Below are 22,329 nucleotides of genomic sequence, written 5' to 3'. Positions count from 1 at the left end.
TTTGGATGTAATGTTACCAAAATAGACATGAAGCTATTCCTCTACGACAGACTGTGGTTATATTCTGAAATCCTCCTCTCCCCAATATTTCAGCCAGGAGACCCCACCCCCTAAACATAATCTTATTGGGAATGTGTCATCAGAAAATGATGTTTTTATGTTATACATAGTCTTGTCAACTTCTTTTTCTAATTTTCAATTTTACTATCTATATTATAAAATAATCCTGGGACCTTGTAGTTTTAATTTTCACCACTGGGGCTAAAACTAAGCTGAGACTTCCTGTTGTGTCTGTAGTGATAAGAGGAGGCTGCTGTAAAGTGATCTGTACAGCATTGCAGCGACATGTGACACAAGGAGATAGAGGAGACAACAAGAGACTCCCTGTGGAATGACGTTTTCACAGGTCACAGAGCACGCTCAGTAATGTTTCACATTCAACTCAAGGGGACAGATACTGTCTATTGTTGTCTATGTCCATGGGTCTTGTTGTAAAGCATGTCACTAAATGCTGTTAAGCACAGCTCAGGTAAGATGACAGCTCCCATAACAATGTACAAAAAAATGAAATAAAAAAACCTATAGTCAAAAATAGAAACAGATTAGAATAAAGGTTTTAGTATCTGACTCTAATCGGTAAAAGAAAATTTAGGTGACACATGCCTTTTAACTTGCTGTTATGTTTTCATTGCACATAGGACACTGAGAATTAAGGTCATTTTCTTACCCTCATCCTCTGCACAGTTTTGTGAACTCTTTTGTTTAGTTGATATGTCCTGCAGAAAGTGGGGTTTTCTTTCCAGTCTGACACAGTGCTCTCTGCTGCCACCTCTCTCCATGGTGAGAACTGTCCAGAGCAGTAGCAGTAAAAATCACCATAGAAAACCTCTCCTGCTTTGGACAGTTGGTGGCAGCAAAGAGCACTGTGCCATAATGGAGAGAACACCGCTTTCCCATTGAAGATCACACTTGCATGAAACAGTCTATAACCTGCATCTGGCTGGCATCTGTCCATGTGATGTCCACGCTGTTTGGAATAAGGACCCACCTGGACTATTGCCACTGCCACCCACAGAAAGGGGAGATGACCCAAGGAAAGTGTGTGTGCTGTGTCGGTACTTAGGGAAGAATCACAAAGTCTCTTTAGCATAAATATAATCTTCTTTACTCCGAAGATACTTGAGGTGGGCAGCAGATAATAAAGCTTTGGCTTAAAACAATACTTTACACTTGATTGGTTACTTAATATGTTAGAGTCCAGATCTGTACTAAGAGTAGAAGGAATGATACAGTTGTGCTGATTGAGTTGCGTAGTGAAAGGTTGAAAAGAGGAGGATATTGAGAGAGTCCCAACCCAAGTAAGACTGTGCTCTGCCGGAACTTCAGAGGTAGAAATAGAAGAATAGAAGAATGAGAGTAGAGAGAATACTTGGTCTCTGCACCACCTATTGCCCACCAGTCTCGGGTAAGAAACTGTGTCTAGCTGCATGTGCTGTCAGTCTAGAACACAACTTAGACTGGGGACCTGGCAGGAGCCAGGGCCCAACTGGACTGCTGTAGAGAGCGTTCTAGCTTGTGTCCTTCCTCTACAGAATCCAAGGGCAAAAAAAAACTACACTTCCTCTACCCATGTGACTTCCTTCCTACAGCAGGTGTAACCTGTGCTGTGAGTGGGTGAGGAGTGCGTGTGAAGACGTAATTGGAGAGATGATAGGTGAAAAGCAGAAAAAACTCTCAATGGTGTGCAGATCCATGTGTTACATAAACAAAACAATAACCCTTTGGTTCCTACAGCAGTGCAATATCTGAATACACATAGTTATAACAACGACATCTTGTGGCAAAACTCTGGTACTACTACATTACCACTTACACTTAAAAGTACAGGCTTCTACGAAGGGTGTAACCAATAGCAACACCCGTGGTGGGACACCACAGATGTGTCTATGATTCTGGCACTGCGACATCCAATGACATCCAATGACAAGCAAAAATAAGAAACTACTGCTATTCATTCAATCCCCAAAGCACAAATTCCCTCAGTTTTACTGCCTATCTACTGTATAAGGATTTCAAACAATTCATCAGGACCATGATCCCTGATTTATTCTAAACCAGCTGAACATTAACAATACACAACTTTAGCCACAACTTTGTGTAAGTTTACTAACTTTCAAATATGATATTGGAAGCAAAGATCTATAAAATAAAAATAGAATGTATTAGTTCATGGAAACTATGAGTGTGCAATATAGTGAAGCAGTAAAAGCATCCCCCCAACTGCGATCAGTAATAATGCTATAGTAGTGTAATGGATGTGAGGATTGTTCTATAGTTTATTGTGTTGTTTTCCATCATATCCCTGGCAATATATTATGTTGCAACTAATTATAAAACTCCCTAGTAGACTAGAATCTGGAACGCAAAGGCGTAATCTGGATATAGAAAAGGAAATAAAATCTCTGAGCTGCCAGACTTCATAACGTCTTCCACCTTAATCCCTTGACTCTTTTCAAGTGCCAGATACATAAAGAGCCTTGATGAATTTGCTTTGTTAGTCTCCAGCGCATGCTTTATAGTAAATTCAGCAGGACAGCTTTGGTTTGTGACTAATAGGATGCTCAGGCTTCTATGAGAACAAGGATCCACAGTGAGACCGCATCAGTAATTTGTACAGTTAATATATTTAACAAACGTCATAAATGACAATGACAGGGGCGTAGCTAGGATTCATGGGGCCCCATAGCAAAAAACTTGGTGATGTGGCAAAAAAAAAAAAAATCTCTTGTGGCCAGAGGCAGAATCCTGCGTGCAGCCACAACAGTGACTGGCAGAGGAGAAAGCCAATGTCTGCTTGTTCTGTCCATCCACTGTATTTACCTATAACAGCGTATTAGGAGCCTCATGGTTATATACTTGGTGAAGAACCAGTCCTTTTGCTTAACCCTTTTTTCACTGCAGTGTGTAAGTGACCCAATGTTCTCTTACATGCTGCGACACAAACAAAGGATTAATACAGAAGACAATTAGCTCTTTTCTTCACTACTCATGCACTGATAACCTCTGACCTCTGCAGGAGCTCAGAGAACAGAGGTCATCAGAGTAGTGAAGCAGAGAGCTAATTGTTAACCCTTTTTTGTGTTGCAGCATGTAAGAGAACACTGGGTCACTTACACACACTGCAGTACATAAAGTGTTAAGCGAAAGGACACAGGAGGCTCTTATCTTCCCTGGGCCCCCTCCCTCCACGGGCCCCATAGCAACTGCCTTCCCTGCCTCTATGGTAGCTACGCCACTGACAATGGTTGGTAAGAACAGTCTGTACCTTTCTTAAATCTTGCTGAAGGGGTAGGCCACCCCTTTGCTGAAGGGGTAGGTTTTCCATTCTTCCAGTACTTATCAGCTGCTGTATGTCCTGCAGGAAGTGGTGTATTCTTTCCAGTCTGACACAGTGCTCTCTGCTGCCACCTCTGTCCGAGACAGGAACTGTCCAAACCAGTTGCAAATTTGCTACTTCTCTGGGCAGTTCCTGACATGGACAAATGTGGCAGCAGAGAGCACTGTGTCAGAATGTAAATAAAGCAACACTTCCTGCAGGACATACAGCAGCTTATAAGTTTGGGAAGACTTTTTAAATTTTTAAATAGAAATAAATTACAAATCTGTATAACATTCCAATTTTTCGCTAGACAACCCCTTTGAATGTGACTCTTGGAGCTATTACCTAGCAATCTACCAATTTTCAGAAACTAGAAAATCATGATGCTAATTGGTGAGTGAAGATGGGGGGGTCTTCAGGTTTAGTGCCTAGGGCAGCAGCTGGTAATACGGCCCTGGACGGACTTACTAGGTTGCTTCGGATTTGGGGGCTAAACCAGAGAGCGGGACTAAAGAAGTCGGTAATGAAATCCATAGAGTTACGAGTTCAAAGAAAGTCAGAAACTGGTATTGGAAGGAGCAAACCAGCTGTTTTTGGTGCAAACTCTTGTTTTGGCACATAAGGGACAAGCAGCAACAAAAAGTTTGTTCCTGGATGACAGGCCTATTCGAGTAGGTATCTCCACTCCTTAAGGACCAAATACATTGTTTCTTAATTTAATTTAGTTATTTTCTTAGTTTAATTTAGTTTCTTAGTTTAATTAGTTCTTAGTGAGGAGAAAGGTTAAAGTGACTGTACCACCAGGCCCAGGCTGAAGCACTGGAGGCGGGCCGACCCACCCTTAGTGGGAGGAAACCCCTGCCCCCCTATGATAGGGTTCCATTGATTCTAATGGAGTCACGGAGTGGCTGGAGTTTCTTCCCACTGGGGGTGGGTCGGCCCGCCTCCAGTGCTTCTGCCTGGGCCTGGTGGTACAGTCCCTTTAAAGTCTTTTTCTCTATTGCCTTTCTGTAAGAGAACCAATCTGACTCCTATTGGTAAAGCATCCATTTCCAGGATGAACTACTTTAAGAATGGCATTTTCCACCTCAAGAGTCCAGATTTTAGCATTTACACCTTCCATAATGAAAACAGTATTGAGGGCCACCAGAGAAGAAAAATAAATTATGAACCGGTGATAATATTTGGCAAACTCCGGGAACAGCTGGTTAGTCTGTAGGTCTGCAGATTATGTAGGTCTGTAGCTTATTCTCATCCATACTTTTGTTTTATATTTGTGCACTTCTAAATCAAGTAAAGTTAAAGGAGAAGTCCGGTGGCGGTGTGGGAAGGGGGCAAAAATTCATTACGGGCAGGGAGTGTGGGTGGGGGATAAAAAAGCCAATATAGAATAGAGTGCAGTCTGCACTGCCGGCAATGCAAACAGTTGGGACGTGAGACTGAATGAGACACTGCTCGCCTGTAGCTCCCAATGGAATATGGAGACAGGAAAAAGGCAATGTAAGATGAAAGACACCGGGGCACTCACCAATTCTTTAGGCTTTGGTGTTTTTTTTATTTGGCACATAAGCAAGGTAAGTAAGGACAGGTGGACTTGCGGGCTGTTTCACGCTGTTCCAGGGGCGTGAACGCCCGCAAGTCCACCTGTCCTCCTTTACCTTGCTTATGTGTTGTGCTGAATAAAGAAACACCAATGCCTGAAGAATTGGTGAGTGCCTTGGTGTCTTTCCTCTTACATTGCAAAAAAGACAATGGGGGAGATTTATCAAACTGGTGTAAAGCAGAATTGTCTTGGTTGCCCCTAGCAACCAATCAGTTTCCAACTTTCATTTTCCAAAGAGTCTGTGAAGAATGAAAGGTGGAATCTGATTGGTTGCTAGGGGCGACCAAGACAATTCTGCTTTACACCAGTTTTATAAATCTCCCCCAATATACTTTCCACTCCTTCTGCGCCACATCATGGAGCTCCCAGACCCAGTCGGCTGCCATTTTCTCCCAGGTTCTGGGTACATCACGACCCGGGTTCGATGTCACAGACGGGTGGGATTTAGGCCGCTCAGCCAATCAGTGACATCAGCAGGGTCCTACCTTTGATGCTGAATGTCTGAGTGAACCTGCAATGTCACGTCTCAATTCCTGAAAGTGGCCGTACACCGGGCACGGGAGCAGCGGAAGGCGGACGGCAGCCAGGAAGGTAAAGAGGATGTTATTTTTTTTCACACACCCTGCAGTCATTTGTCTCCATGCACACTAACATATATGCCAAGAGCTTTTTTTCACTGTAAACATATCCATAGGGCTCTATTCCCCACACGGAGGTCAAAAGTGCCCAATGGTAATCAGGTTGTAATACATTAGTACAACTGTTTTGAACTTTTTACACCTTTATTAAAGGGGTAGATAAAAAAAAAAAAATCTTTCAAATCAACTGGTACCAGAAAGCACCAGAGATTTGTAAGTTACTTCTGTTAAAAAATATCAAGTCTTCTAGTACTTCTCAGAGTAGAAGACAGCACTCCGGACAATACGTGGTGCTCGTGGTAGGAAAGGGTCCCAGTCAGTATCGAAGGTAAATCCCGGCATTCACAAGTTAAATAATGCTTTTTTATTTAAGTGGATAAAGCAGGTACATGAGAGGACGCGTTTCGGCCTGTGGCCCTTATCAGCTGATAAAGGCCACAGGCCGAAACTCGTCTTCTCATGTACCTGCTTTATCCACTTAAATAAAAAAGCATTATTTAACTCGTGAGTGCTGGGATTTTCCTTTGATTCTAGTACTTCTCAGCTGCTGAATGTCCTGCAGGATGTGGCATTATTTCCAGACTAGAGAGCAAGAGAGGTTTTCTATGGGGATTTGCAACTGCTCTGGACAGTTTCTGACATGGACAGAGGTGGCAGCAGAGAGCACTGTGTCAGACTGGAAAGAATACAGCACTCAATAAAAAAAAAGAGATCTAGGCCATACAACCCCTTTAAACTCAAGACCAGACACGTAAATTCAGACCCCAAATCAGAGTAAAAAAAAATGAATTATTTTGGATAAATTAGTCACTGATCTTTATTTCCATAAAAATTGTTGATAACTTATATCAGTGGTATAATAAAGTTTTCTTGAGTTCTTCAAGCATGGATGACAGTAAGAGCCAATGCAGATTACAAGTGAACTGACAAGCTATCCCTGCAGACCACCTACAGCGTGAAATAAAGAATCTCTATTATTAGGGAAATCATTAGACCTGAGCTACAAAGAACACCTTGTATTTACCAGTGATCTGCAGGCTTTACAATCTCTAATCTTCTTCACAGTAACCACAGATTGGGACATGACAAAGACCAGGGTTTTTTAATTTGGTAACACAATATCTGCAGTATAAGACGTCTCCTGTGTCCGAGGCCTCTTACCGCCACTTACTCTCCCAGTGACTTGTGCGTTTCATAGGAGATAGCAGTGTCCTGTTCTAGAAGGGTGGCTTTTATACATTAATTTATTAACAATTAAGATGTGGACTCTAGACAAAGAAAAAAAAGAGGTAGTGTATACTGACAGGCCACACACCGAGCTGCAGCCAGGCATGGAAGGGAAGTCCGTGCGCAGGAGTTACAGGGAGAAGGCTGCAAATCACATTCTTTTATGACTCACAATTATTATTTATGGGCGCCTAATGCAGAGAACGTAGATAAAACCGGCCTGGAGATTTCTTTATACAAAAACTATTTAAAGGAAATGTAACATCAGGTACATTCGCTTTTATATTACCTATGTATAGAATGGCGCTGGCAAGGGGAAGCCTGTTCCCGTGTACTGCACCATTCTATTCAGGGGTACCAGGCTGGGGCTGAAGCACTGGAGGCGGGCTGGCCTGCCCTTAGTGGGAGGAAACCCCCTCCCCTCTATGCCATACATGGGAACCAGCAGTGTACACGGGAACTGGGCTGCGGTTCCAAAAAGGGACCGCGGCACCGGCTTCCCCACGCCAGTGCCATTCTCTACTCTAATGGTACATTCGCTTTAACGACAAGTCTGGCAGATCATAAAATCCAGAAGCTGGCTGGGGGGAAATTACTTGCAAGTACAAACTTACCTCTCCCCATGCCTGCGGTGAGCGGCAGGACTGGCCGTGGGACCCCCGCCGCGCTCCGGCATCTCCAGAGCTGACATGACACGACTCAGCTGATGGACTGGCCGCTCCGCTCAGCCAGTCAGTCACTGATTGGCTGAGCGGCTAGTCCATCAGCCAAGACCGGCCTTTTCACCTGAGTTGTGACATCAGCATATCAGCCCATTAAAGTCTATGGTGACAGGTATAAATGGATCAATTTTCTGTTTGCACCTGCGGCTTTATTCATAACACAGAAGAAGGGGGAGATTGGAGATTGTCGGGGGGGGGGGGGGGGGTACGGAGGTTGGACCCCCATTATTCCTATCCTGTTTATAGGGGAAAAATTTATTTTATTTGGAAAACCTCTTTAGGGCTATGTCCACCTTTTCCACCATTGTTCTGGTAGTCTCTGGGACAACCAAATCATGCAGTCATTGGTCTCTATGCACACTGACAAATATGCCAAGCTTTTTTCACTGTAAACATATTCAGAGGGCTCTATTCCCTACACGGAGGTCCAAATTGTAACGTTTCACGTTTTATGCCTGTAATAAAGGTTGTTTGCCAAAAAAAAAAATTCTTTAAAATCAACTGGTGCCAGAAAGCGCCTGAGATTTGTTATTTACTTCTATTAAAAAATCTAAACTCTTGCAGTACTTATCAGCTGCTTTATGTACTACAGGAAGCGGTGTATTCTTTCCAGTCAATGAGGATTTGCTTCTGCTCTGGACAGTTCCTGACATGGACAGTGGTGGCAGCAGAGAGCACTGTGTAAAGTACTGGAAGACAAGATTTAAATGACAAATCTCTGGCACTTTCTGGCACCAGTTCATCTGAAAGAAAATAATGTTGGTGAACCACCCCTTTAAACAGACTGTGCCTTTCTATACAGTTATACAGTGGGCCACTAATAAAAAAAAACATACAGGAACATACAGTAAGTACTTTACATTTATGCTGCATTTTACATTCGGCTCACACTAGACTGTTAATGTCATGCTCCCAGCCCCCCCCCCCCCCCGACCCCCGCGCCAATCTTCTTCAGCAGCAGACCCTATGGTAGTTGTTTACTTTTGGGAGCCAGTATGTGATACTGGTATCTGTGAGCTGTGGGAGCGCTCCTGATCAGATTAGGAAACTATCTAGCGATGTGCTACTTGGCCTGAGCAATTTGTACTCACATTACTGGATGAAAGACAAAATGCCCTTCTCAATGAGGTCATGTGTTTTATAAGGAGGGGAAATACAAGCAGGGTACTTTCCCTATGGGTTACATTCATTTTTATTGACAAAGGGCCAGATAAATTCCAGCTGTCTAGTGTTTTCCAATGTTACCTTAGGATGTAATCCAGTTTTAGTCTGAACTTTCCGTGAACAACTGTTCACACTTGATTGATTTACTTAGTGCATTCTCCCTGAGAAAGCCTTAGAGATCTTAGGGTGCAGTGATTTTATTATGTTACATAATTATGTCGTTTAGAACCCTAATTCCCTCACTGGTGGACTGAAGAGTAAGCGTTGTTACTTATAAGAGATGAGCGCAACTAGAGAATTCCCCACGCCGATCGTTCAGCATTTGAATACCAGTGGCTGAAGGAGTTGAATCCGGCCCTAGGGATCCAAAATTTCCAAAACTGTACCAAATACATTGCAGTATTTTGGTCAGTATTTTTCAACCAAAACCAGGAGTGTATTAACCCCTTAACAACCATGGGCGTACATTTACGCCTCCACTGCCTGTGCCTTAACGCAGGAGGGCATAAATGTACGCCCTGACGGAGTCCCGGGCTATGGAGCGGGCTCACGAGCTGAGCTCGCTCCATGGCCAATGAGGACCGGCTGCTATCTGCTATTGCCCCTTAAACACTGCGATCGCGGCGCAACATCGGCGTTTAAGTATGAGTGACCGGAGCATCTCCGGTCACTTAGCAAACGGGACTCCTGCAGCTTGTCTGCGGGGGTCCCAACTGCACTTCCTGACTGCCGGAGGCCCCTTACCAGTCAGGTCTGTAGTCTTCTGATAGAGTCTGCCACAGGCCACAGGCAGGCTCTATCAGAAGATCGCAGATTATACTGATCCCTGCTATGCTATGGCATAGCAGTGATCAGTGTATACAATCTAATGTAATGATGTAAAAGTCCCTAAGGGGACTTAAAAAGTGTAAGAAAAAAATTAATAAAAGCTTTATGCAATGCCCCAAAGCCCCTTCCCCAATCAAAGTGAAAAAATCTCCCCTCTTCCCATTTAAACATAAAACAAATAAAAATAATAAAGTTAATAACATATAATATACCGTAGAGTGCGTAATCATCCAATCTATTAAAATAAAACAATACTATTCCTGCATGGTAAACCGCATGAACAAAAAGCGGTAAAAAAAACGCAGATGTGGTATCCCACTGTGGGTGTTGCTATTCCTTACACCCCTCGTAAAAGTCTGTACCTGTTTATGGTCTTATTAATGCAGATGTATTACCAAAGATGACCACTAGATGTCGCTGTATGGTATAACTAAGGTCCAAAAGCTGCACAGCTGAAGTATATCAAGGGTTATTTGTATATGTGTGTACCGGAATCTGTTAGCCAGTAGGATCACTCCTTTCTTCTATGTGATTTTCTCTTTCTTTCCCTCCTCTCTATTGCACCCTTTTTACTCAACCACAGCGCCTCTTACACACTTGTTAGGAAGTTAGTCCCTTGGGTGGAGGAGGAGTCTTTGCTAAGCTTTGGTGGAAACAGGACCCAGCTTAGATAGCTCTCCACTGTGGTTCTACCTGGGCCCTGGCACTCTGCCAGGTCCCCTTTTCAAGTTGCAGTCTTAGTCAGCACCCCGCATGGGTAGGACACAGACCAGTCAGCTCTGACAAACCTCTTTCTTGTAGCACCAAACAAGCTGTATGATGCGCTGCTAAGTCCTTCAGGAGAGGACTAGCCTACAGATGACTTCAACCCACGTCGAGGACTAGGAGTCACTACAGTGCAGGACAGTCTCTGCAGAAACGGCAAAGAGCTAGGAACTGATCCGGGTGGAGCAAAGTTACTAAAAGTCGATGAACTCCATCTCGCAGCGCGGGTGTACTTAGGAAACCCTAACCATTCCGCTCATCCCAGCTAACAGGGTCTGGGGCCTGTGTCACTCATCAGTACGGTTCAGCCAAAGTTAGTGGATATAAGGTGGTGTTAAGACTATAGGAAAGGTCAAAACACAGGCACAGGTTGTTTCTTCTTCTTCTTCTACAAGTATTCTTCTAAGCACTCCAACCTCCCGGCAGAGCACATTACTAATTGGGTTGTGACTCTCACGGCACCCTCCTCTCTACTACCTCAGTATAACCTTATCAACTCTACTACATCCAACTCAGCACTTGTCTCACAGATCTGGTGGTTCTATGTATGTGTATTTATTGGTACTGTATCAAGTATCTTTCAAGATTGCACCCATCCCAGTCCCCAGCAGTTGCCGCATCACTGCTCCCAGTCTCCCACTTGCAAATCAGTGAGTGAGGTGAGACACTGCTGCAACTACTGATTGGATGGGGAGAAGCAGCATGGTGGATGTGGGGGACTGGGACAGGGGTTATATAACTTGTTTATTCTGTCTACATCACCATCTGCTGTCCTTTAGTTTTTTATTTTGCTTTGACAACCCCTTTAACTTAATCTTCATTAAGAACCAGTTACCAGTTTTCCATAAAGCAAGTTATATAGATTTGCAATTTACTTTTATTTAAAAAAAAAATCTCCAGTCTTTCCATACTTATCAGCTGCTGTATGTCCTGCAGGAAGTGTTGTTTTCTTTTCAGTCTGAAACAATGCTCTCTGCTGCCACTTCTGGCTCAGACAGGAACTGTCCAGAGCAGCAGCAAATCCTGTTTATCTGCTTATTATATACAATGCAAACCTCTGTATGTATATTCACAAAGCCATGTGTATATGTTTGTACACTTTTATTGAAAAATATTTTTGATAAAATTCTAATAAAAAGATTTAAACAGAAAACCTATCCTTCTCTGGACAGTTCCTGTCTCGGACAGAGGTGGCAGCAGAGAGCACTGTCTCAGACTGGAAAGAATACACATCTTCCCGCAGGACATACAGCAGCTGATACGTATGGGAAGACTTGTGATTTTTAAATAGAAGTAAATTACAAATCTATATAACTTTCTGACACCAGTTGATTTGAAAGAAAAAGATTTTCTTTGGATAATCCCTTTAAAATAAATTAAAAGGGTTCTCAAAGAATGCATATTAAGGATAAATACTTATAATATATTATAAAAACTTATTATATTAGAAGATCAGAGCACTTTTTTAGTTTGATGATAGACTTGTATTTCTATTCATTTCGAAGTCCCTTTTAATGCTAAAACAAACTATGCAGAAGATATCAGGTTGATCAATGACGTGTGCATCCTATATTCTACCGGTGGAGCCTTGTAAATGTATTAGTTGGAGTAAAGTCATCCAGGATTGCTGTGAAACACATTTGTCTCCTTCTGTCTGTTGTAATCATTATACTTATACTATTTGTGTATGGTTTGGATGTAAAGTTAGTATTTGTCCATAGCCTTTCTTTACTAGCGTAGTGTTATCACTAATAATGCTGGTGTCAGCACTTTTTGCTGTGGTTCCCCACTAAGAGGAAATGAAAAATAGTAAAACCACAACAAAATGTGTAATATATATATATACTACCGTTCAAAAGTTTGGGGTCACATTGAAATGTCCTTATTTTTGAAGGAAAAGCACTGTACTTTTCAATGAAGATAACTTTAAACTAGTCCTAACTTTAACCCCTTAAGGTCAAAGCCAATTTTCGTTTTTGCACTTTTGCTTTTTCCACTTTATGTTTAAAAGTCCATAGCACTTGCATTTTTTCACCTAGAGACGTACTGTATATGAGCGCTTATTTTTTGCGAAACCAATTGTACTTTGCAATGACAGGCATTTTTTTTCCATACCGGAAAAAAATCATTTGCGCTGTCCCAATTGAAAAAAAAAAAAGGAATTTGTTTTGATTTCGGGGAGTTTTGCATTTACGCCGTTCGCCCTATGGTAAAACTGACTTGTTATATATGTTCCTCAAGTCGTTACGATTAAAACGATATGTAACATGTATAACTTTTATTGTATCTGATGGCCTGTAAAAAATTCAAACCATTGTTAACAAATATATGTTCCTTAAAATCGCTCCATTCCCAGGCTTATAGCGCTTTTATCCTTTGGTCTATGGGGCTGTGCGAGGTGTAATTTTTTGCGCCATGATGTGTTCTTTCTATCGATACCTTGATTGCGCATATACGACTTTTTGATCACTTTTTATTAAATTTTTTCTGGATTTGATGCAACCAAAAATGCACAATTTTGCACTTTGGAATTTTTTTGCGCTTACGCCGTTTACCGTGCGAGATCAGGAATGTGATTAATTAATTATTCGGGCGATTACGCACGCGGCGATAGCAAACATGTTTGTTTATTTATTTATATTTATAAAATGGGAAAAGGGGGGTGATTTGGACTTTTATTAATAAAAAAACATTATTACTTTTTTTTTTTACTGTAACTAGAAGCCCCCCTGGGGAACTTGTATATAGACAGCACTGATCTCTCATAGAGATGCTAAGGCCCGGCACGGGCAGAAGAACGGATCTCCCCCCCGCGATCGCATCGCGGGGGGGAGATCCGTGCCACTAGACACCAGGGATGCACGGAGGAAAGCCTCTAAGTGCAGCTGTCAGGTTTGACAGCTGCACTTAGAGGCTTAATTAGCCGGCGTGGCAACAGGACCCGCGTCGGCTAATAGAGGCACTGCCCGGCTGCACATGTCAGCGCTGTTCAGCGTTTCCTACCCCCCTACCTATATATATATATATATATATATATATATATATATATATATATATATACATACTACTCTCATTTGTGACAGTGTGCTGTTTCGAAAATGATATTTACTTCTAAGGCTGGGTCCACACTACATTTTTGCAATTTGTTTTTCGTATTGCAAAAACGTAGTGTGGACCCAGCCTAATTTGTAAAATATAGTGCTTTTATTTGGTCACAGTCAACTGAATAATCCAATAGTTTATTTGGAAATACGGCAGCAATGTGTCTCATACACAGAGCCTGGACTTTCAGCCAAATTATGGGACCAAAACACGTTGCTGATGTCTTTACAAATAAAACTATTGAATCATTTGTCCCGTAGGTTTGGCCTATGATTTGGTTATCAAGCCTGAGACACTGGTTGACTGGGATTCATTGAGCATTCTGGGTATATCTCAGTGTCCATAGAGGCATATGTCTTTTTGGTTGATCTGACTGTGACAAAAAGGATAGCTAACCTGGAGGGGCTGCTGTGGATGGTGATTATATCTCATACTAGCATTGTATCTACCACTGTAGTAACCATTTCTACTACTGGTGTGGTGACTTTGGATACTTCTCGCCCCTCCTCTGCCTCTTTCTAGTTATATGTCCATATAACTGGAATCCAACATAGCCCATATAGCAGTGGTAGACCGTCAATGTCTTAGCACTAAATCCACCAATGAAGCTAAAACAGAAGCGGCACCCACCAAATGTTCTTATACGACCACTGATGCTGTGTTGTTTTATTGCACCCTGAAATAAAGCATCTGTGGTCGTAGACGTATATGAACATTTGGTGAGTGCCGCTTCAGTTCTTTCTTCATTGGATTGCTTGGATAGCGTACCACCATCCATGAACGCTTGGAAGTCAGCCAGTCTGTCTGTTCCTGCTGGGGTAAGCAGGCAGAAGTCCCTGCTGCTATCTGCCTGTTTTGATCAAGTCTCTGTATTAAAACGTCCATTACAGACACATGGGGGGAGATTTAGGCTGGGTTCACACTGCGTTTTTGCAATCCGTTTTTTTCATCAGTTTAAAAAAAAAGGGATGAAAACCGGATTGCAAAAACTGATGCATTTGTGTGCATCCGTTTTGATCCGTTTTTCAATTGACTTCCATTATTTAAAAAAAACGGACACAACGGACACAAAAACCTTGCTGACACTAAAAAAACGGATCCGTTAAACGTATGCTAAAAACGCAGTGTGAACCCAGCCTTATCAAACATGGTGTAAAGTGAAACTGTCTCAGTTGCCCCTAGCAACCAATCAGATTCCACCTTTCATTTTCCAAAGAGTCTGTGAGGAATGAAAAGTGGAATCTGATTGGATGCTAGGGGCAACTGAGCCAGTTTCACTATACACCATGTTTGATAAATCTTCCCCATAGTATACGCTCCGGCCGGGATCCCTAGCGGCGCCGCGAGAAACTGACATGTCAGTTTTCTGCGGCCGCTATTCATTGAAGAAAACCGCAGAAAACCCTGTCAGTGCACACTGTGGAGCGAGCGGCTCCGGCCACACACTCCATAGTGTGCTGTGGAGAGTTCTGATGCGGGCGCGCACGGATGCGCCCGCATCAGAACTAAGCGGCGCCAAAGATCATCCGGCCAGGTCACAGAACGGCCGGTTTCTTTCAAAGTCTGAACATGGCCTAATTTTGTATACAGTCAAAGAGAATAAAGTGTTGTATACATGGATCGCCACATATACTACATTATATATACAGTATACCACATCCTTTTACATGTAATTGTATAAAAGTCAACATTTCTAATTGGGACCAAATGCCTTAGTCGGCCAGTCTATTTAGTAAGCCGTGGTTTGTTATAATGGTGTAAATCTGAGCATGTTATAAACAGTTATGGAGTGCTATCAGGAGCTGTGTGCTTATTAATTTGCTATCTGGAATAAAAGTATGTGAATGACTCGCTGCCAGCTTGGTGGGTGGACAGATTGTTGGCAGAACGGCTTTAAAGAACATAAAGCTAAGTAGACATTTCAGGTATTAAATTACTGCCTTGTTTTCCTTTCATTCCTATCATTATAAGCGGCTAACAGTATAGTAGTACAGTACGGGACCTCTCAGGGACCACCACACGTGCCATACAGAATTCTAGTCCATGTGGTCAAATATTAAGTGGCATTATTGTATGTTATTTAAATCAAATTGAGGGTTACACTGTATTTTTTTTTAGGCACGGGTATGGTCATTCACCTCCTTAAAATTTTTTACATTGGGACCCACAATGTAGATATTCTTAAAGGGAAACAATCAGCAGGTTAGATGATTCTAACCTGCTGATAGCCCCCAATAGAACCGGGGACGCTGAGGAGGAAGGTATGTGTGTTACCCTCCTCCTCAGTACCGGTCCTGCACTGTTAGTTGGAGAAAGGTTTACGAAACGCGTTGGAGGGTGAGGTGCAGGGGATGGTGTTTCCTATAGGTGATTTGGTCGTGAGTACAGGAAGCTTCTGGGCAATTTAGCCATTTGACTATTTTTCAGTACCTTATCTCATGACCATTTGTTTACAAATAGGCATATTGCACTTTAATGCTATATAAATTGGACCTATAGGTACCCCATGTATTTATTATTTGTTGTTTTCCCCGTTGTTTGCATAACTCATTAGAATTGGAATTGCATATTGTTATGATCCCCTGCACCTGTTGTTTTTAAATTGTCCATTGTATTTAATGGGATTATTTTGGGATTTATGAACTAATAAAGATTTATATATTTTTGGTATATTTGATTTTGGTAATTCTTTAAACTAATTGGTTGAAGGGTTTGTTTCTTTGGTAATGCATATATGAGTTGAACCCTCATTAGTTGATATTTTGTCAGTGGACCTGATATAGGTTTTTGTTTTGTCTATCAGAAGATCAGACTGCACGGAGGAAGGTAAGAGACTGTGTTACATAACCCTACCCAAACTGGAGACAAGAGAGGGGCTGTCTCTGGAAGAAAGTGGCCATGTTTTTGTAGCACTGGATAACCCCTTTAAGTGTGACAGTCCAACCTGTATCTAGGAGCTTTGAGCATACACTACTGTACAGTATCACAGGGAACTCTGCCTTCTATTTCTTCTCTCTTTTTCCATTCTCTTTTCTCTACTTCTAGTAAGGTCTTCGGGGAGATCTACCTTGACCTTTCGAGAAGTTGCACTTTTACGATCCATCCAGAGATAAGCTGTAAAATATATTTCTCCATTTCTACATGAACTTCTCTTTGCTGAATGGCCTCCAAGGTCCCCTAAAGCTCGTATTTAATATAAAACAGCCATTAAGGTTTTTTTTTTTTTTTTTTTTTTTTTGCCGTCTATTTGCGAAACTTTTAGGAAGTATCTTGTAAACGCTTGAGCGGCCTGAGCTAATTCCTTCAGTATTTTAATTTTGTCCCCTGAGGACCGAGCTAATATCGGGCCTGTTTTTCTAAACTTCGTAAAGCTGGCGGGCAATTATCAACTTCATCATCTACGTCCACACAGGAACTAGTGTGGCCAAACTGAGTGTTATTCATCCTCAAGTCAATGGGTTTACTTGAAGCCCAATCTTCAAAATCATTAATAATAAATCCCTTTTAAGTTTGTGTTTGCATTTTTGCCCCTCAAAATTAAATTAAAACTTGCTGTTCAAAGGCATAAAAAATAATGATGATAAGGCTTGGCGTGAAATGCAAGAAGCAGCCTGTCCATATGATCTATATATGAAAATGCCATTCGTGACTCCAGTGTATATAGCTTACACAGCTGCTTTACTGTATGTGCTGTATAAATAGTTTTATGCTTTAATGATGGAAATGAAGCTGATAGTTGTTGCTAGGACATGTACCATACATATGGATGATGTGCTGAGTGGTGGGACAGAGGTAAATAACATTTATTATATGAAAACCGAAAATCATTTTTAACCAGGTTTCCAAATTAACAGGAAATATATCCATTTACAAAGTGCTGTCAATAGTTTGTGAATTAAATGTGACCGTGTTTTCTATGTATGCTGTGTGTTAAAGGGGTTCTCCAACGAAAATCTTTTTATTTCAAATGAACTGGTGTCAGAAAGTTATATAGATTTGTAATTTACTTCTATTTAAAAATCTCAAGTCTTCCCATAGTTATCAGCTGCTGTATGTTCTGCAGGAAGTGGTGTTTTCTTTCCACTCTGACACAGTGCTCTCTGCTGCCACCTCTGTCCATGTCAGGAACTGTCCCCAGCAGTAGCAAATCCCCATAGAAAACCTCTCCTGTCCTGGACAGTACCTGTGTCAGACTGGAAAAAAAACACCACTTCCTGCAGGACGTACAGCAGCTGATAAGTATGGGAAGATTTGAGGTTTTTACATGGAAGTAAATTACATATCTATATAACTTTAAGAATCCAGTTTATTTGAAAGAAAAATATTTTTGCTGGATAACCCCTTTAAAGTGACACTGTCACCCCCTTTTTGCATTATGACTTCTCTACACAGGTGTAAAGGGTTAATTTTACAGTTTTCAGACCTTATTTTATATCATACGTCATGGTGCTTGTTCCAGTAAAAAGTGATCTTTTATCATTTGCAGATTTTCCTATCTGGGCAGGGCTTCGTGGCCAAAGTGCCACTTAGCCTCGTCCACAACGCCACTGTTGGCCCCGCGATGGCATCACCGCATAGGTATGGGCCAACATAGAAGGGGTGGGGCCTAGACCTTTAGACTGGCCTGTTCCAATGGTCGTCGAGGGGTGGGGCCTATGCGCGATGACATCACGGAGAGGGGGCCAATGGTGGTGTTGTGGGAGGGGCTAAGTGGCGCTGTGGCTGTGAAGCCCCGCCCAGATAGCCTAATCCGCAGATTATAAAAAATCACTTTTTACTGGAACAAGCACCATGACGTATGATATAAAATAAGGTATGAAAACTGCTAAATTTACCCTTTACACCTGAGTAGAGAAGTCAGAATGCAAAAAGGCGGACAGTGTCACTTTAAAGCTGTGTACTTTTGATAAATATACCAGGCACATCATACTAGAATCTTTTATTTTTCTTGGAAGGACGTAATGCACGTGTTCCAGCTTCATTGTGCTTGAGTCTTGGAATGAATCTGGTTCATTTCTGAAACGGAAGTTGTAGTGGGAACACTGCTAACAACAAAATTAGAGTATTCGTCCTGCTTTCTAGAAAGGTCTACCAAGTAATGTCTAGCTTTAGCTTTCTATCCTTGGCTATAGGAATACATTATATTTAACTTGCAAATGAGGTGATCATAATATGTATAGTTATATTTTTTTATGTCACTTAAAAAAATAAATATAATTTTGTTTAATTAGATCATGCTGTTTTCATTCACTTACTATGAGTAAATATTTAAGATAATATATATTAAAGATTATATTATGTGTAACTGGACTGCGTAAATCGTGTCTGACTTGAGGAAAGGAAAAAATACCCTTCCATATTAAAAGGGTACTCCCCCCAAGAGCTAAAAAAATGAAATGCTCCCAAACCTAGCTGCTCTTACTCATCAAGTCCCCCTGAGTATTTTGAGCCGTCTCCCGCCTTTCTAGCTGCTGCCGTTCCTGAGTTACAAGTTTTTCTAAAAGCTGATCTATATCCAAGATAGGAAACTACATTTCCCATCATGCAATGCTTATGCCTGATGATGGTGAAGTAGCAGAGCTGAGACAATGAAGGAGATGATGACAGTGTAGCAGAGCTGAGATGGCGGTGTCGGTGTAGCAAAGCTGAGTTGGAAGAGACGTTGTAGCAGAGCTGAGTTGGAAGTGACGTAGCAGAGCTGAGTTGGGGATGACAGTGTAGCAGAGCTGAGTTGGGGGTGACAATGTAGCAGAGCTGAGTTGGGGATGACGGCGTAGCAGAGCTGAGTTGGGGGCGACGGCGTAGCAGAGCTGAGTTGGGGGCGACGGCGTAGCAGAGCTGAGTTGGGGGCGACGGCGTAGCAGAGCTGAGTTGGGGGCGACGGCGTAGCAGAGCTGAGTTGGGGGTGACGGCATAGCAAAGCTGAGTTGGCGGTGATGGCGTAGCAGAGCTGAGTTGGGGGTGACGGCGTAGCAGAGCTGAGTTGGCGGTGACGACGTAGCAGAGCTGAGTTGGCGGTGACGGCGTAGCAGAGCTGAGTGGGGGGTGACGGCGTATCAGAGCTGAGTTGGGGGTGACGGCATAGCAGAGCTGAGTTGGCGGTGATGGCGTAGCAGTGCTGAGTTGGGGGGAAGGTGTAACAGAGCTGAGTTGGGGGGAACGGTGTAGCAGGGCTGAGTTGGGGGAAGGTGTAGCAGAGCTGAGTTGGGGGAAGGTGTAGCAGAGCTGAGTTGGGGGTGACGGTGTAGCAGAGCTGAGTTGAGGGTGACTGTGTAGCAGAGCTGAGTTGGCGGTGATGGTGGGGGCTGCGGGGGGCGGAGCTTGCTGCGGGCGATGGGGGGCGGAGCTTGCAGCCAGCGATGGGGGCGGAGCTTGCCGCGGGCGCTCGCGGGGGGCGGAGCTAGCCGCGGGCGATCGTGGGGGGCGGAGCCTGCCGTGGGCGTTCGCGGGGGCGGAGCTTGCCGTGGGCGATCGCGGGGGGGGGGGTGCCGCGGGTGAGTGCAGCGGCTATGCTTGGGTGAGTGAGGGTGAGGGATGCCACGGGTGATGGGGGGGCGGTTGGTTGTGGGCCAGGGGGCCATGTGCTGCGGGTGAGTGCTGCCGGGAGGCTCTGGACACGGGACGGGGGTGAGTGTGGGATGCCAGGGGTGATGGGGGGGCGGGGGGCTGTGTGCTGCGGGTGAGTGCTGGATGGTGCTTTGGGAGGCTCTGGACACAGGGGGTGAGCTCTGGGCTGGGGGTGACCCGGTGGCTGCTGTTAGAGAGGGATGCAGTCACAGCTGCGCTGATCACTGTCTCCCTCTGTAACAGCAGCCACCCCATCAGTGTTCTCAGTCACTTCACTGTGCTGGGACTGAGGACACGTGATGCCGACACGGAGGGTGGGGGCCAGGAGCAGGGAGCGTGTCGGTGTGGACTGAGGTCTGATGATTCTATGCAATCCATGGAGGTGAATGCAGCTGGATAACAGCAAAACTGTGCAGAATCCATAATAACTTTATATTGGAAAGATGGAAAGCTACGGGTGGGCAACGTATTAATGCAAAAATAATTTTGGGGGGAATACCCTTTTAAATTCAACTTCGGATGTGTTTAAACCGGGTGCTGATCCATTATTTTATCCAATTTATTTGCTCACAATGAAAATGGAATATACATAAATGACTCATTGTAAAAGTTACAGGTCAGTGAGAAGGAGGCCCATTGCCAACAAGACTAGTGCCCACTGCTTTCCTATACTTCACCTTTTTTTTAACTTCCTGTTTTTTCTTATTATCAGTTATTATTTCTTCATACCCTTTCCTTTAAGCCTCCTTCACATTAACGTATGGATTTATGTTCTTAATATGGATCCAGAATTTTTATGGATAAAATACATAGATATCAGTGTGTCCATGAGACCATTATGCATAATGCTCCAGTCATTTTCTATGGACGTCAGACTCATCTCTGATAATTAGCATAACACAGCGAACTCTCGGTGGTGGGACCGGGTACAGGAGCGGGACTTCATGGAAGGGGTAAGTATATGGGGCTCCACCGGGGGTCGGGTAGGCTCTGCGCTGGCAACCGGGGTGAAAAGTTTGCTTTAAAGTCTATGAAAAAACTGCATATGTGTAAACAGACAGACACTTTTCCATAGACTTGATGAAGCGAAGATGAGCGAAGATCTGCTTCTATTATTTCCTCCTTTTTGTTACGACTGGAGATGTAGATGCACTGTACCACTGCTAGCGATGGTTAACTGCACCATGGAGCGAAGTCTAAGGGGCCACTGGTCTTTACCAGCACCCACCGCAAAGTAGGATGGACTCACTACAGCAGGCGACCCCCAAGTCGCTCCCCCTGGCGGAATGGTAAGGCACTCATAGTGGCCGAAGAGGAGGCGGCACCGGGCCCTGATGCATGGGTTCCAGTGGCCACCAGTACGGGGGAGCCAGAGAAGCGGGTGCGGCAGCAGCCTGGAGCACGGGACGCCTCTGCAGCCATTACAATTCTATTATAAAAAAAATATTTAGAACCTAATAATTTTATAAATGTTCCAGTGAAATTGCTTAAAATATTACTCCAAATGTATCCTCACATTCCTAGCTGTCCTTGGACACATATACCATATTTCAAATCTGTAGAAGAAACTGGGCAACCTCAGTAAGATACTTCATCTGTCTTTGAGTGTTTGTGAAATCTGTTTTCACTGGCAAGTGCAGCGTGTTAGCGTGTTACCACCATCCTACACATTTACAGTATTTACACAATGAGGATAAAGGACGAGGTTGTGAGAATTATTTGAACCTCCGTTCACATGGAATTTCGACGCTTTTCCCAAGAATAGCGCTGTCACTTGCTGGTGCTGCGTGTCAAAAATGCTTTTTCCATGACAATGTGGTATATGCAGTTTACTTTGCTAATAAACATTGGCAGACTTTTTGCTTCCAGTGCCTTTCTGTATTTCTATCATTAAAACACTTTCAGAATTATCCAACCATGTAACTCGGTAATGAGATGGTAGAAAAGTTATCTGAATTACTTTAGCATGAATTCCTTGCATTGCCCCCATGTAAAAAGCATTATAATTAAACAATAGAGATAAATGAACCGGGTTCGGGTTCGAGTCCATCCGAACCCGAACGTTCGGTATTTGATTAGCGGGGGCTGCAGAACTTGGATAAAGCTCTAAGGTTGTCTGGAAAACATGGATACAGCCAATGACTATATCCATGTTTTCCACATAGCCTTAGGGCTTTATCCAACTTCAGCAGCCACCGCTAATCAAATGCCGAAAGTTCGGGTTCGGATGGACTCGAGCATGCTCCAGGTTCACTCATCTCTATTAAACAACATTCCCCCTCATTCCCCCTCATTGTCATCTTGATTCAGCTTTGATTCAGCTTTGTAAGATAA

The 22,329-nt window shown here is 43.2% G+C and overlaps 1 protein-coding gene across 1 annotated transcript in view; it reads left to right on the top strand.

Annotated features, from left to right (window-relative positions):
- The window catches only part of ME1 (malic enzyme 1), a 157,961-nt gene that overhangs the window by 42,908 nt on the left and 92,724 nt on the right, over window positions 1-22,329 (top strand). The window lies entirely within an intron of this gene.

The sequence above is a fragment of the Dendropsophus ebraccatus genome, chromosome 6, assembly GCF_027789765.1.
Source record: "Dendropsophus ebraccatus isolate aDenEbr1 chromosome 6, aDenEbr1.pat, whole genome shotgun sequence".
NCBI classification, from domain to species: Eukaryota; Metazoa; Chordata; class Amphibia; order Anura; family Hylidae; genus Dendropsophus; species Dendropsophus ebraccatus.
This window is presented reverse-complemented; position numbering and strand designations above follow the sequence as displayed.